We start from the raw sequence: 17,500 nt of genomic DNA on the forward strand, positions 1-17,500 counted from the left end.
GTGTTTAATGAACTGTAAACCGATCTAAAGTGACCAAAAGGTGAGAGGTGAGTTTTTTTCTGAATTCTACGCTGTTATTAGGGTACAAGAGCGGCTGTTCTTTTTTTTTTTAAGGAATGCGACTGAAATTTTTGGCCGAAAATGATCACTACGACTATCATTTCAAATTGATATTTTGATGCTGGGGCTTGTTTTAAGTACTTTGAGTACTATTATATGAGATAAATGGATAACTTAAGAACTATGACTTGTAACGGAATCTGCCTCTTTTACAGATTTCACGCGCACTTGACCAAGTGACTATCAGAAAGATTAAATTTGGTGAAAACTCTGCTCCGCAGAGAAAACTACAATCATTCCCATTCCTCCGCGGTCAAAAGATCATAATTGATTTCTCTCAGTTTAGAAATTGTTAATCCGGGTAGGTCACACAATTTTTTGTTAAGCGACGTTATTTCAGTACAGATAGTTGTGGTCCTGGCCATCATACGATAGTGGTCAAGCTCTAAGACTGCTCCATACCCATTTTTCCTCCTTCAGATTACTGATCCATACATAAAATCCTAGTTAAAGTAATATAAACAATGATATCGTACCCACATAAGGATATGACACACATAATTAAAATAAACTATGACATCATCCATTTAATAATAGCAAAAACCTGTAAAAACGGTTAAACCAACTAAAAGATGCACACGACCTCCGTATTTTATTCATGAGATAAAGACAAAAGGTCGTGACATCATCGGAGTTAATGTGTTCCCCCGCAAGTTGATGAAATTCCCCCACACAAAAACGAAGTAAAATCCATACCCCACTACTTGCGTCCGTACACTCCGTAACAACTAGATGCTGTAATAATATTCATATTCCGAAAGTGAACCTAGAGGTCGCAAAGAGATCGTTTTATTTCGCAGGTGCGATTGAATTTAACAGCCTTCTTATCTTTATCAAATCAAAAAAATCCTTCCTTGATTTCTCAAGGGAAACTAAAGATCTTTCTCTTAATTAGTTAGTAAGTTTTTTTTATCTGTTTGATCATATTTGTTTTTATATATCAGCCTTGCACAATCTTCTTAGGTTTTACCTTTTAGACTTTTTGTATCAGTTTTCTTTACGTATTTTAATATTTTGATAACAGTGTTTATTACACTAGCGGGGTTATCCTGTAGAAATATTATCATTATTATTATTACTATTATTATTCTATAAAAGCCTTGGAAAACTTACAAAACTACTCTGACATAAGTGTTTTCAAAAGCCGTGGGTGGTAAATGGTCAATCCTATTTGCAGACAGATCACTGGAAGAGAACACATTTAATAGTAATAAAAAAAAATGAATAAATGGTAGTTCATTCAAATCTTGTTTATAACTCATTCAAAATACTTCTCCATTTCTAATTGGCTCGAATATTTCGGTTAACCCGATTTTTTATAACCAGCTACCATTGACCTAATTTGGAAGATATTTGTAGATTTCTATTACACCTACATCGAAAGAAAAAGGGACAACAGAAGATGTGAATGTTTAGCTGTTTGGCATAGTTGGAGAAAATGGCAATTTTCTAGAGTTATGTGAAGAAATCAAAACCCCTAACTGTCTTAAATAACAATCGTAGCAAAAATACCACTTAGCAGTGATATGACTTCTGCTATTGACATAATTTTTGCTAAATAAAGAATTCCCTTCATAACCTGAAAATGACGAGGAAAATAAAAATATTATGAAAATGGGAACATTACAAGGAAGAGGGTAAGCATGTTTTATTTTTTAAAGAATTATGCAGATCGTGGAAGGAGATATCCGCCTCAGCCTTCAGCCTTGGTGGATAACATACTCGTCAAAGCGAACTGCATAGTTGTTGAAATCATACTCAGCCTCATCCCTTAGTTGCTAAATAATTTATCATTCATCACCCGCCTGAAGAAAAGTGAAACTTGTGCAACCATTTAGTTACCCAAAATTGCACTTAACGCAAAAGTAACTGTAACAAGATTGAGTTAATTATGAACACTCGTTGAACATTGAACACTTCTGTTATCGCCTTTTCTGTGAAGTCTTTTTATTGTACTACTTGACTAGAATTCAAATGACAAACAGTTAACTATTATAGTCAAGTCGGTTTACTTTTTTCAACGGCTTGTGATAACTTGTCTTCATTTCTTTAATGCGGCGATGATAGTAAAAAGCAATTCGCAAATGAATTTTTCAAAACACGAAATTTGCTTTTTATAATTCTTCCCTAAACATTTAGTGTTGTTGTAGTGTTTGATTCAGGGACACTGGCCTCGACCTTATTACTATCTTCTTGGCTAAGGCTAATCAAAAAAGGCTTCTTGCTTCTAGAGCCTCGACTCGGACGGACTTGCGATAAACTTAATACTTACAGCTTCCAAATGGATATATATCCTGCCTTGCCAAGCTTTGTTATGTCCGCTATCTGGTTATCGTCGAAATGTCTGAAATACGAAATAGTAACATTCATTTTCAAAAGGAGTGTTAAAAGAAAAAGGAACCTTTAAATGTTTTACACTGTAAATGTTAAGTTTTTCTAGCAAATTACCCTCGTCACCCTCGCTGAGATAAACTTGGAGAAACTAGGTAGCAGACTAAAATTGTATGTGAAACGTCTTCTACTGAAGTAGAGGTAGTCCTAACTCACAATGTTTCTATATTAAAAGCGACGGTAAGGAAGTATCCAGCATTCAGTGGCAAGAGTTGAAAAATCGATTTCTTTTATTTTTTGTCCATAGATACATTTTAAGTGGATAAGTAATCTGATGTGAATTATTCTCGCACTTTTAATTTCCAAAAAAGTGAGAATTATAAATCGACTGACAATCGAAGAAGACTCAAACTGTTGCTCTCGGCTGGTTGTGCACTCTACGACTCGATCAATTTATCCCCTGCATGGTCCACTGGCTGAAAGTCACACAAAAATGGCCTATTTTAATTAAACACTTTGAAGTATTCTTTGTCAAAGCGGACAGCTATGATTGCGTAAAGAACTGTAATCAAGTTAATGCAGGAATGTGCTCATCTTCGATTCATCGCATATTTTATTGATTCTTTGTGTTTTCCGGAACTGTCAAACGTGTTTTTCCCGCTTTAAGGTGGCCCGTTCCTATTTATATGCGTGTTATGTTTTTGATTCTCGTTTTTCAGAATGAAAGATTCAACCGATTTCTACGATTTTCGTTCTCGTTCTGAGGCGAAATAAGCCCGCTAGTTCGAGAACACCTCGCGATCCAATTTTCAACTCCAATAAAAACCCTCTCGCACGATAATATATTCAAGATCTGTGACTTTCCTATCACATGCCCACGAGCAGTATGCCACTTGGGACGCCTCTATACTTTGACTTTTAAATAATTTGTCTACGAAGAACAAGTAAAAAAGAAGAAAAAACAAAGAAAAATCACTTAACTGAAAATGAAATAGTAGACAAAACGCGGTTTGCAAACTTAATGTCTATTTATGTTTTATACACATTGTTATAGGACTAATAGGAGCAAAAAAAGGTTTGTCAATAACTGATATAATCATCGGAAAAGGCTTATAAGGCCCCTAGCAAAACAAGGGCAAATTACGCCATAAATTGGATAGTAAATAGATTTCCATACGTAAATAATAACTATTATCTCCAAGTGGCATTCTACTCGTGAGCATGTGATAGGAAAGTCACAGATCTTGAATATATTATCGTGCGAGAGGGTTTTTATTGCAGTCGAAAATTGGATTGCGAGGTGTTCTCGAACTAGCGGGCTTATTTCGCCTCAGAACGAGAACCTTTGACGCTAAAAACTGCCAAATCAAGGGCTGAAATTTTGAAGAATGACGCTGCTAACAACATCGCTAAGGATAGAGTACATTTTGTCACTAACTTCCACCCCAGTAACCTTGTTGTGGAGAAAATAATCTCAAGGAATTTCCGGATCCTTCGCGAGAATAGTGGAGGAGGGACCGGTTACGCCAGTTCTTTGCGGGGGAATTCCATTAACTTTCGGGGAAATACATTAAAGCCGGTGACGTCATATATATAATTAAGATAGAATGATGTCATAGTTTAAATTAACGTAGATGACGTCATGCATCTCATTAAGATGGGATGATGTCATAGTTTATTTTTAGCTGGCAAGGAGCAAGTGACGTCAGAATACCCTAAGGCTTGACGTCATCAAAAAATGTTGAGATCATAATCTATAAATAGAATAGTGATATCATGTCCTTACTTGGTCATGATGGTGTCATATTTTTTCCAGGTAAGATGATGTCAGGGTTTATTTTTTACCTGCCAGTTTTTTCTATTGTTTCAAAACACATGAAATGGTCATTCCTTATCAAGCAAATCGTTCTCGACATTTGAAATCATGGTTGGATCAGACGAGATCATAATTGATGAAGTTGAAATGGGAGTACACATCATACGGAATAAAATAGGAGAGATTTTTCAAGATGTATTTGTTAGAGAAGTGAATCGTCTGATCTATGTAGCAGTGAATGAACACCGCGATGGTTTTAAAATGGATGATTTATCTCAACTGCATCACACTTTCTTGACCATGGATGCTCAGGAGGCGTGGGCAACATATTTTGAATACGTGAAAGGAAAAGTAGACTTGAAAAAATTATGGAAGCTTGCACAGCAGGAAGTGGAAAATAGACTAAATTTGCAGTAAAAAGAGACTTGGATGAAATATTTAGTTTGCCTTTGTAAGATGGATACTAGCACAGTCTATTTACTCTATATGGACTTTTTAAGAAGGGACGAATGCCATCAACTTGGGTGTTATGAATACATGTTTGAGAAAGATTGTTCACAATAAATGTATAACAATAAAGTGATCATCTTATTTGTGGTTCTAAGGTAAACCCTAGGTCTTTTGGTTCTTAAATAAACCCCATTCTTGTTTTTAATGAGTGGAAAAATAGGAGTAAGAGGTGCGATCGCCTGGCAACACATGTCTTCTTGTTTAGCGCTAAAAATCGGATATATAAACAAAACAAACACACACACATACACACAGTGGAGCTGAAAACTCTCTATTTCAATTTTGACTAACCATTACGAAAGCGTTTTCTCCGTTCTATCTCGAGGAAACGACTAACTATTGAAATCTCAGCGCTTGAGGAGCTTATGGTCGCCGTTAGTCAGGTAATTATGCGGGTTAACAAGCCCAAACTTGAACATAAATTAATTCATCTCTACAGCTAGACCCAAGAGAGCACCTTGACTTATTATTGTAAAAACACAAACAATTAATAACTTAACATAGATCAATTAAAACACGCCACAAATAAATTGACAAGACACGAGATACAGTTTTAAAAACTTTATTAAAAGTCAATAACAAAAAGAGTCAAATACACAGCGATTTGAAAGGAAAAGGAACGAAAATTAATCCTTTGACTGACTATTACAAATCAGTTTTTTTCCGTTCTATTTCGAGGAATAATAAATAGGAAAAATAATTCATAGTTGGACTAGTCTTCATCTTGTGGAATGGGCTGTTTTTGATACAGTCGATTGAGTAGGAATTTTCGCTTTTCGATCGCTAGCTCTGTCGATTCCAACCAATCGAATCCTTCTGTATCTTTTAGTTCTTTTTGGAAATAATCACTTTTTTGAAGGTGGGATCTTTTTTAATTGCACGCATCCACTGTAGATTCTCTAAGAGTACTTTTCTTATCTCTTTTCTGTAAACACGAAGAAGAGCGTTCTCGGATTTCACGCGGGCCACATTTTCTGAGTCTCCGTTCGCCTCGTACTCATTTATCAATGCGTTGAGCTGGGTCTAATGGCGTTTTTCGGCTTCATCAAGAATGCGTAACCAAGGCGCTAAGTTTTCTTTTTCCTCTTGGGAAGACTCCGTTTCTTTGCTAGAGACTTCGCTTTCTTGGGAGAAATCGATTTCTTCGCTGTCTTCATATTTTCCAGCTCCTTGTTGAAGGTATAATGTATAGCCTGTGCTCGTCATCTTTGGTTTGAGCCGCACGCGTTCTGATAGGAAACTAAACTTCAGAAAGCAACGCGTCTCTTTTATAGAAAATTGGTGAAGGCGGGGTTTGGCTAAGCGTTCTCTTTCGTAAATAATACATACATCCACCCCACATCGACCTACACTTAACAAAACAAGGCCAAACGAACTTTAAGAGTGTTTTATTGCTGACTTGAAAATAATAGCAATACTAGTAAACTGATACAATAAATAAAAAAATCTGAAATTTGAAATACCAATTACTAATTCACGATCAAAACTTTTTTAATTAGGCACTGTTATTTGTGATTACCCTGAATAAAGATGATGATTCCAATGTTGAGAGCTGTTGCGTGACTAGCGGCGAGCGACATCCACGCGTGTGTTTGAGAAAATAAAGACACATGACTAGAAATAGCCCGTTTGTCTCCTTTTGTCCCTTTTGGCCTGGTTTTGGCCTTTCAGGCCTGGTTACGGCCTTTCTGGACTGTGTTTGGCCTTTCTGACACTCTATATAGCCTGACTATTTGCGAAAAAAGATGTCGTTTGTGTTCAGCAATCAAACTGTCAATATGGTTTACAAGAAAGTTTGCAGAAACTGTCCTTTTTCATCGTGTGGGGCGAAATACCTTGTCAGATTAGCTAACCATCTCGCGGATGTTCATCAGTTAGACCACATACAGCGAAGACAGTATTTACAAGAGGCGAAACTGCAATCTAAAGTTAAAGTCGTCGTTTACGAAAGTGAAGCGGATAATTCCGGAAAAAATCACTATCGCATTCCAGTACAGACACAAGAAACGGTGTACTGCGAACTGTCAAGATCACAGAGAAATGAAGCCTCTTTTGAAGCAAAAGCTAAAAGACCGACTACAAAGAACAAGAAAAAGCGCAAGAAACAAAGAAAGTCGAACTCTTGGCTTCGAGGCAATAGGAAAATTGTGTAGACACGGAAGGATTATTTATTATTCCTCGAAATAGAACGGAAGAAACTGATTTGTAATAGTCAGGCAAAGGATTAATTTTCATTCCTTTTCCTTTCAAATCGCTGTGTATTTGACTCTTTTTGTTATTGACTTTTAATAAAGTTTTTAAAACTGTATCTCGTGTCTTGTCAATTTATTTGTGGCGTGTTTTAATTGATCTATGTTAAGTTATTAATTGTTTGTGTTTTTACAATAATAAGTCAAGGTGCTCCCTTGGGTCTAGCTGTAGAGATGAATTAATTTATATTCAAGTTTGGGCTTGTTAATCCGCATAATTACCTGACTAACGGCGACCATAAGCTCCTCAAGCGCTGAAATTTCAATAGTTAGTCGATTCCTCGAGATAGAACGGAGAAAACGCTTTCGTAATGGTTAGTCAAAGTTGAAATAGAGAGTTTTCAGCTCCACTGTGTGTATGTGTGTGTGTGTTTGTTTTGTTTATATATCCGATTTTTAGCGCTAAACAAGAAGACATGTGTTGCCAGGCGATCGCACCTCTTACTCCTATTTTTCCACTCATTAGGAACAAGAATGGGGTTTATTTAAGAACCAAAAGAGCTAGGGTTTACCGTAGAACCACAAATAAGATAATCACTTTATTGTTATACATTTATTGTGAACAATCTTTTCCAAACATGTATTCATAACACCCAAGTTGATGGCATTCGTCCCTTCTTAAAAAGTCCATATAGAGTAAAAAGACTGTGCTAGTATCCATCTTACAAAGGCAAACTAAATATTTCATCCAAGTCTCTTTTTACTGCAAATTTAGTCTATTTTCCACTTCCTGCTGTGCAAGCTTCCATAATTTTTTCAAGTCTACTTTTCCTTTCACGTATTCAAAATATGTTGCCCACGCCTCCTGAGCATCCATGGTCAAGCAGGTGTGATGCAGTTGAGATAAATCATCCATTTTAAAACCATCGCGGTGTTCATTCACTGCTACATAGATCAGACGATTCACTTCTCTAACAAATACATCTTGAAAAATCTCTCCTATTTTATTCCGTATGATGTGTACTCCCATTTCAACTTCATCAATTATGATCTCGTCTGATCCAACCATGATTTCAAATCTCGAGAATGATTTACTTGATAAGGAATGACCATTTCATGTGTTTTGAAACAATAGAAAAACTGGCAGGTAAAAAATAAACCCTGACATCATCTTACCTGGAAAAAATATGACACCATCATGACCAAGTAAGGACATGATATCACTATTCTATTTATAGATTATGATCTCAACATTTTTTGATGACGTCAAGCCTTAGGGTATTCTGACGTCACTTGCTCCTTGCCAGCTAAAAAATAAACTATGACATCATCCCATCTTAATGAGATGCATGACGTCATCTACGTTAATTTAAACTGCAAAGAACCGGCATAACTGGTCCCTCCTCCACTACTCGCGAGGATAGCACGACAAGCAGGATCTCTTTATCACTGAAGGCTTTCAGGCGTGCCAAGAATCTGAAGGAGCTGCTAGTCAGAAACAGCCGACCTCGAAACCTTCCACACCAGTCACCAGGTACTTTCCCTTGTAACAGGACCGTTTGCCGCACATGTCCCCATGGTAATTCATCATCCGCAATTGTAACACCCAAAGGGCATGTTTACATCACGGGTCATTTTTCCTGCATCACTGAACTCGTGGTTTATTGCTTGTCGTGCACCAAGTGTCCATCGATAGTGTACATTGGGGAGACTGGACACAGGTTAGCGGACCGTTTTCGAGAACACCGCAGAAATATCATCAACGGGAGGAATGACCTTCCTGTACCTGCCCACTTCAACCAACCAAATCATACACTGGAGGACATGAAGGTTGCGGTATTGAAGGTAGGCCTAGCCAACCAGGAATACCGTAAGAAGCAGGAGATGAGTTTGATATTCAAATATGGGACTGTAGACCCTAGAGGCCTTAACCAAGACTTAAGTTTCACGTGAATCACCCCCCTTTTTTTTCTTTTGCTCACTCGCACGCCGTAACGCGCTATTTCATTTGGCACGCTCGCGAGTATGCCATCAATCAAGTGAGCTAAATTTTTTTCGAACTTCTAACGGTAATTAGTCTTGTGTACCCTGAAGAAGGTAGCATTGCCGAAACGTCGGTTAAGATTCTTATAATAACAGCGTCAGTTTTACAATTTTTAAATTTACCTTTTTTTTCTGAGATCAATGTTATAATTCGACCTTCTTGCTATATTTTCACCGTCAAGCGTTATGATTCTTTTAGCTTTTCTTTCTTGTTTCCTTGTTTTTTTTTTCTTCGTTAAGGACCAAACAGCTTCTTTTCAATTAAAGCAAATCATTGTGTTTTTGAACTAAGAGTTTCGTGTGTGTGTTTGTTTCATTGCGTGATTGCGACCGAGTTTGATTCTACACGAAAGAATGCTAGGGATGCGATCCGCTGAATATCAAACGACAATCCCGCTAAAATTTTTCATAATTATACATAATTATGCGAATGTTTAGACAATCAACCAATCAAAATAACTACCCGGTTTTCGGGTAGTGACTGACGTCACTGGATGGCATTAACGGTCGGTCGATTCAGACGTTGTTGAGAGGAGAAAACGACTCGAAGCAATCGGATGAATTTCAGGCCAGATTTTTCAGCGCTTGCACGAAATTAGGATTTTGCTCGATTTTTCCTGACCGCTCCTCTAGTAAGGAGTTATTGAAGCAGAATTGTCTTAGCAGCCGAAAGCCGCTAAGGAATCGGCATAAGATCTCTAATGTCTGGTGTAAGATTAAACATACTCTTCTTCTGCGCAATCATCATCATCATCATCATTTCAGGAGGCCTTTGCACTAAGTAAGAAAATTAACTTAAAAAAGTAATAGTTCCTTACATGACCCCGACATCGACCAGACCTGTCAAATCTGGCACGGATCTCAGAAGGTTTTGGCCTAAGTCCCTGTTGAATAAATTAAACAATAACCGACAGATGTGCTGCTCGACTGGCAAAGATCTAACACTGTGTTTAAGAGTCTGTTAGTCTTCGCAAAAAGTCCGCAAGCCGCTAGCATGACACTTCGATCGGAATATCTGTCCTGCGTATTGGAAATGGCAGTCTTGTGAGTGTACCATTTGTGCCGTCAAATGTTAGATGTTAGATGTGAGAATAACAATAGACATAAGAAAAATAATTTTTCAAAACCAATAGCATTAAGAGCGGATGTCAGTAAATATCGACCAGAGGTAGGAAAAACAAAATTTTTGAGAAAGCCCCCAAAAATTATGTAGGCTCCCCTAGGTATTCTAGTAATGAAAATATAAATTTAAGTTTCATCGGGTAAATATTTTGGCGATACGGCGAATGTCAAGTTCGAGCTATTGACGGCCTCCGACAGACCTCCGTTTTCGGGCCCCTACACAGGGCTTCGAAAAGACCACGATTTCAATCGAATTCAAATATCATCCAACCCAAATAGCTTCTTATCGTATTAAAAGGGGTTTAATTCACATACTGAGTGGACATGTTTTTGAATTGATCGCAACTGGAATTTCAATTGACCTTCATCATAACGGAAAAACTAGCTTTTACTCTAATCTCATGAAAATGGTTGACTACTATGATCTAAACTACTTAAATGACTTTTCCTGTAATTCATTGAGTGACCCAATAGTTAATAGGTATATCGGCATAATGAAAAATAAATACGTCTCTTACTGGAATCAGACCCTTCAACAATCACAAAAACTCAGTTTTTATTGTACAATCAAAGACGACTATAGCCCCTCGCCGTACCTAGTTTTAACAAGAAAAAACCCTTCGAGAAAAGCATCAGTTAGTTTTAGAATAAGTAGTCATCAACTTAGAATTGAAACAGGTAGATACGAAAACATTCCTCGCAATGAAAGGATATGTCACTTTTGTACAAGTAACAAAATCGAAGATGAAAATCATTTCTTACTAGATTGTAAGGCTTTTTCTCAGATCAGAGACTTATTTTTCTCCAAACTAGAAATTAAAATACCTGACTTCAAATCACTTTTTCACACTATACTTTAATATCTCTTCTTATGAATTCTTCTGATTATTTAATTAACTGTCAATTAGTTTCATTTATCTCGCAATGCTTTGAATTAAGAACCAAATTAATATCAATGAATGAATGAATGAGAACTGTAACGTTTTGTAATGTTTTGCACGTACTAATTAGTTGAATTAGTACTTAAATTTAGACTAATAGCTTTTGCAATACTGTAATTCCTTTATGGTCATGCAAATAAAGCATTTGGTGCTCAACTTTAAGCTGTCCACCTATTGCACTATTGTAGTCACAAGGCAAGTGAACATTATGATAAAAAAATACCTGTCATCTCCAATGCTGATTTGTCTGCAAGGAATGGGATTCAAAAGCGTGGTTTGCAAGCTAGAGCTATAAATGCATTACACTGTAATGCGTTTCTGGCTATTCTCCTTCTTCTTCTTCTTCTTCTTCTTCTTCTTCTTCTTATTATTATTGTTCATATCTCGCACCACTAGTTGTATCAGTGGTCACGTATCCCTAGGTCATCAAGCTATTTCCTATAGCCTTAGGTGTCTAACGGACCAGGGGCAGGGGAGATAAAGATTTGTTCGTGTTACACTGATTCTTCTATAATGAGTTCGAAGATGTGTAGACACCTACGCAAGTTCAATGGCATAATGCAGAACTGACTGTAAAGTGGCACTTAACTGATCAATTGCTCTCTCCTATGCGCTCGTACTGTGTGCTCGGTCATTTATTACTTGAACCACACTGATCACCCACTCAACGCTCCATTTTTGCACAAAAAAGGCAGAATTGTACCAGCTGGCAATGGAGCTCGTTTACTTTCAGCACTAGAGTAAAATTAGTAAAACAAGACGGTCCAAAATCTATGAATATCGACGCCGCAATCGCTAGTTAAGACCGTGGTAGGACGCCCTTACTTCATATTGCAATACAATTGCACAACGCATTAGGATATTTCCAAACTGACAGAAACCAGGACAAACAGAGGAAGGGGGAGAAAAGTCGAACCACTACCAACAACCTAAAAGAACAACGCAGACAATGATATCTGACCCTAGGCCCGGCCCGAGGCGGGGGTTGGGGAGAGTAGAGTTCAGAGGGGGAGAGGAGAGTTCAAGTTACCGAGATGATAAAGGGATTTCTTTTTTGTTTTGAAATTTTTCATCACGGGATTTCTTTGGGGATAGGAAAATTTGGAAAATATAAATATCTTTAGACATTTTTGGTGGCTTGATGTAAGTAGGAATTTGAAAGGGTATTCAAAACAATCTGATTGGTGTAGTATCGCACGCGTACAATGCTGGCCGCGCAGTTCAAACTGTCAGATGAGAAAAAGTAAAATTCAGCGGATGGTACGATAAATAAACCAACCACAAACATTTACTGATCCTGACATTGATCCTTCACGGAACAATTTCAGGGCTTGGAGAAATTAGGGCTTGAAAATTTGGGGGGTTAATTTTCGGACCAAAGATTTTTTTGGTTTCGTCGGGAATCCGACAAGTCTGGTAAAACTGCACGGTAAAAAAAAAAAAAAAAAAAAAAAAAAAAATTCGGATTGTCCGTTCATTCAAATGGCATATCTACAACATGAAAGATAGAAATTGTTTTTTTTTTTTCACAACTCAGAAAAAATCGCTGTGTCGGGTTTACATAACGCAATCAAGTCTAGAACGGAACTTTCATGTGGCACGTGACATGTCGAGCGAGCGGGAATTTCGTTGTACTGTAGTTTGCATGTCTCAGTTTCATTGTGGGAATTATGAAGTCAAACAAGGACACAAGGTACAAACAAACAAATTGTAGAGCTGATTATCTACTAGACAGGATAGATAGTTAGTGTAGATCTTGAAAACTTCGCTGTTTCGTGATAAGAACTTGACCCAAATGTTTACATTAGCGAGGCGAGTTCAACTACTGCACCCGAAGGCCAGAGAAAAAGTTCTTTACGGTTGACAAAATGGCATGAAACTTTCCACCTAATGTATATGAAGCATCTATGTATCACTGTGGACTTGAGATTGCCTAAATTAAACGTATTTTGGCTGAAACATTTGTTGGAGGAATGATTTGTGTGACGCCGAACCTCTTGACCGTCCAGTCAGCAAGGTCAAATTACACTCAAGTGATCTGTGCATTTTGCGTTCCCAAAAATTCATTTCATATGTTGCCCAGAGTTTTGAAAGCATATTTTGAAAGCTTAGAGATTGCTTTTTAACGTGGAATGTCTTTTTTGGTAAAAAATCATGTATCGGATGTGATTTTAGGCCTTTGAAATCTGACAATATTTTGCTCGCGTAAAAGCCTTAAAATTTTGTAAATATTTAAAAAGCGATAAAATATTCCAGTTGCGATCAATTCAAGAACATGTCCACTCAGTATGCGTATTCAACCCCTTCTAATACGATAAGAAGCTTTTTGGGTTGAATGACTCTTGAATTCGATTGAAATCGTGGTCTTTTCATAGCCCGGTCTAGGGGCCCGACTGAAGAGGTCTGGCGGAGGCCGTCAATCGCCCAACTTGACATTCGCCGTATCGCCAAAATATTTATCCAGTGAAACTAAAATTTATATTTTCACTACTAGAATACCTAGGGGAGTCTACATAATTTTTGGGGCTTTTTCAAAAATTTTATTTTTCCCACCTCTGGTCGATATTTACAGACATCCGCTCTTAAGCATCAGCCTTAGCCTTATTATAAAGTCGTATGTCTTTGTAATGGATTTCCTAAGATGAAAATAACAGCAGAACCTTTCATTACGTAAACAAGTTCTATTTATTATAGTACTACATGAGGAATTTCTGCAATTTGATTGGCTTAGAGCAGTTGTATTTCAGCTTAATTTGAAATACTTACATGCATATGTGAAAATTACAAACCATTTGCGGGTAGTAGTGTAAACAAATAATAGTATGATTTGTACGTGATATTTGGCATAAATACCACTTGTGATATTTTAAAATTGTCTCAAATTTCGCCTAACGGCTCGTGAAATTACGTATAACAATTTTGAAATATCACTCGTGGTATTTATGCCAAATATCACTACAAATCACGCTATTACCTATACGAATTCTGTTTTTATTATTGTTATCAAAGCGATACGATCTGTTGTAGTGTACAATTTATTTTGTGCCTCAAAGTGAACCTTTTTAGAATCACTTACAGTGTGGAAAGATATTTTAATCCTTCGAATGTTCTATCAGCGATCGTCGAAATATTGTTCCCTCGTAAACGCCTTTAGTTCCAAAACAAAAACAGAAAAAAGAAACACGCATATAAGACAGTGATTTTCATAGTTAGAAAAGAAAGGTATGTCAATCCAAATTAGATATTTCTTTCTTTCTTCGTTTCTTTATTTCACACTATATAAGGCATTCACAAAAATGTACGTCAGTAGGAGAACAAAGAAGCTGATAAATAATCATTAGGCTAAAATCAACTAATCATTTGTGTACAGTGTCCAAAGCAGCAAGAGCTTTCAAACGCATAACATCATTTCAAACGAACTAATAATGCTAATCATTTGCGAAAACCTAACGCTAGCGAAAGTCTAGCTTGAATAGCCACCTCATACTAAAAAATAAATGATTAAATACAGAACTAAACAATAAGTAACGACAGAGTATGGAATATAATTATAAAAAGCACTGTCTTTATAGCGAGAAAGCATCAGTTCATTACTCACAAAACGGTTAGTTGTTCAAGCCCCTTTAATGCCTGTATGTTCGTCAACGCATTCCATTTAAGATGACTGAAAAAAGAAATTAAAGGAAACGAATAATTACTATCAGGCAGCTAAAACGAAACGATGATGCGTCTTCGATACGACATGGAGTAGTGATGGGTCGAGGATGTTCAAAGTTGAAAACATGGCAGCAAGTGGGTTCGATGGTTTTTTATAAAATAAATTGTTGTTTTACTTCTAAAAATTATTTGCCGTGACCACTTACGGATTTCACCGAGCAATTGCTTTATTCTCATCCAACCATGAGACTTCACTCGCTGTCATGTTCCTGCAACAAGGAGCCTATGTTATGGGCTCCTGCTGCAACTTGATGCAAGCAGAGCGAGCTCGATTCAGTCTTTATCAGTCAGCAACTTGCATGGGCGTTTCGTCTCCCTTCATTTATATCGGAGCGCCACGCGCGCAAGGCGCGCGCGAGCGCAGCCCCATAGCTAAGTAAATCTATCCATCCCAGAAAATTTGGTTTTCACGTAACCGTACACCGCCCGCCCGCTCGTCCGTCCGCACAAAGGGAAACCACTGTTCAATCTCACACTTTCTAGCTAATTTGCGAGCACAGGAAAACTGATATTGCACATCAATGTTGTGATCAATTGACAGCTGTCAAAACAGGGTATCCGCTGACCAGTATCACCTGACCGAATCGCGGGTTCAGGTGTCGACCCATAGAGGTCGAGTGTTTTGTTGAAGTTATTCGCTGACAAGTTACTAGTTTTGAAATGAGCGCAGGCTCAACTTTAGTTTTTTTAATCGATATGAAATATGTTGTGTTTGTGTGCCGCATAATGAAAATTTTGATTTCAAACCGACCTCGGACGCGAAAATTTAGCCAGCTATTACAGGCAGGGAAGTACAGTGGCTTCTGACTTTTCTCACCATGGTCACGCTCTACGTCCAATTTTTATGCTCTGATTGGTCAAAATTTGACAGGTGAGTTCATGCGGAAAATTTATGCAGCATCTTGAAACTGGTTTCTTTGACAGCTGAAACTGACAGAGTTTTGTGTCAACTTGTGATGTTTTACAAGAAATGAAATTCAGCTGGTATCAAGAGTCTTCTGGTATTCGTGGCTAGTTTGTTTTTTGGGGTTTTGGTTGAGAAATACGTCGCCTTGTCAAAGTCGGAAATCCGATTTGGGATTGCATCGTTCTCGTTTTTCACCTTGCTTAAGGCATGAGAGAGTAAAAGTCTGAGGCGATACTGGCCTTATTTGATAGCTTCCAGGAGCTGCATCTTGAATGGTAAGCCTGAGTAATTATTGTATTTGATGTTTGTTTTTATATCTAATTGAAAGAAGTCGAGCGTAGTTTATGCGGCTATTTAGTTTATGCACGTTTGTACGATTTGAGACAATGATCCGACCGAGTATTAGTTTTGATGTAAGGTCTCAGAACTTTAAAAAGCTCGGCTTTAGGCATTTTCTCACCGCAATTCTGGCTGTAAGAGAAAGCTTTGGGCGATTTTCTTCCCTCGAGTTCATCTTTTGAAAAAAGCAAATACCGGGACGCCGGTTTAAAAGATAAACTTAAGCTTTAAGCTTGAAGACTCAGGATTTTTAGAGACACTTTGATACTTGTCTTCGTGAATGAAAATTGTTGTCTCCGTCTCTGTTAGTAGCCTCTCTTGCAATTTTAATCGCTGTGCCGTTTGTTTTCAGTCGTTCATGAACATCGCTTGCAGGAGTACTCAAAATGCCGCGCGTATCAAACGCTTTTGAGGATTACACATCGTTATAAAACCACTAAATAAAAAATAAACGTGTTGAAGCGTAACTCTGTTAATGTTCATTCAAACACTCCACAGCTCGCAACCGGCTGGCAGTATAGGTGATTCTGAAATTTTTTTTTAGCGGTTTGCTAAAAGCCCACGCGTGCTTCGGTCGTCCTGAATATTGAATAAGTGCAATTCATATTTCAAAATTGTGAAATATTGTGTTCTGTCCAAGGTCTGTATGATAAAAAAAGCGCCTCATAGTACTGTTTCACCTCAGGTAATGTATAAAAAGTGTAAAAGGTTGGTTTACACGCCCCCAGATTTGTTAGGAAGATTTTGTAAAGAACGCAAAAAAAATCGGCTTCCTTTGTTTTCCAGGCCTAATCTACTGCAATTAAGAGCCAGTTTATGGCTCTTAAGTGTGATCGAAGATGATTCCTGTTTTTTGGGGGGCGTACATATAAGGCTATCAACTCGATGTAAGATTTTGTTCACTCTTGGACTGTTTGCAAATTATTTTTTCTAAAATCACTTAGCCTTTCCCTCAAAAGACACATGAATGTGCTCTAAAGTTAACTGATTTGTGGAGTATAAGTTTATTACTTCATTTAACTTACAAATTTAGTAATGGGTGCTTCGCTTTTAGCCCTGGCTAAATCTATTTAGTATATACTAAAACAGTGGATAGTGTTTTTCACGCGCTCTGATTGGCTACTCAACCAGTGAATATCCTGCACCATTCACTGATTCATCTCCAGTTCCTCCGAGCGAGCGAAGCCAAACTCGCATAAGTTGGGAGCAAAGTGCCTCCCCGGTTTGCTGCCGTAACAAACAAAGAAATTTCACAAATAATCAAGCAAGCTTTTCCCAGAGTACACGAAGAAGGTGACGAAGTTTGGGGTGGAAGTTTTAACAGGTGAAGCTTTGTCTTTTTGACTTGAATTTATCGATAAAATCGGCGAAAAAGCTTTTTGTTTTCAAATGCAAATTAAGCTTAAGTCTTACGTTACTTTATTTAGTTGACTCGCTCATAAATAAATTTAAAACTAAATTTAAT

The 17,500-nt window shown here is 37.5% G+C and overlaps 1 long non-coding RNA gene across 1 annotated transcript; it reads right to left on the reverse strand.

The window, feature by feature from the left end:
- Positions 1-2,392: 2,392 nt before the first annotated feature.
- LOC140938717 (uncharacterized) lies at positions 2,393-14,220 on the reverse strand. The gene is made up of 3 exons (XR_012165560.1): positions 14,149-14,220; positions 9,828-9,893; positions 2,393-2,464 (listed from the first exon to the last, which is right to left on the reverse strand). It is a non-coding gene; the product is annotated as an uncharacterized lncRNA (long non-coding RNA).
- Between the last annotated feature and the right edge of the window lie 3,280 nt (positions 14,221-17,500).

The sequence above is a fragment of the Porites lutea genome, chromosome 5, assembly GCF_958299795.1.
Source record: "Porites lutea chromosome 5, jaPorLute2.1, whole genome shotgun sequence".
Classification (NCBI taxonomy): Eukaryota; Metazoa; Cnidaria; class Anthozoa; order Scleractinia; family Poritidae; genus Porites; species Porites lutea.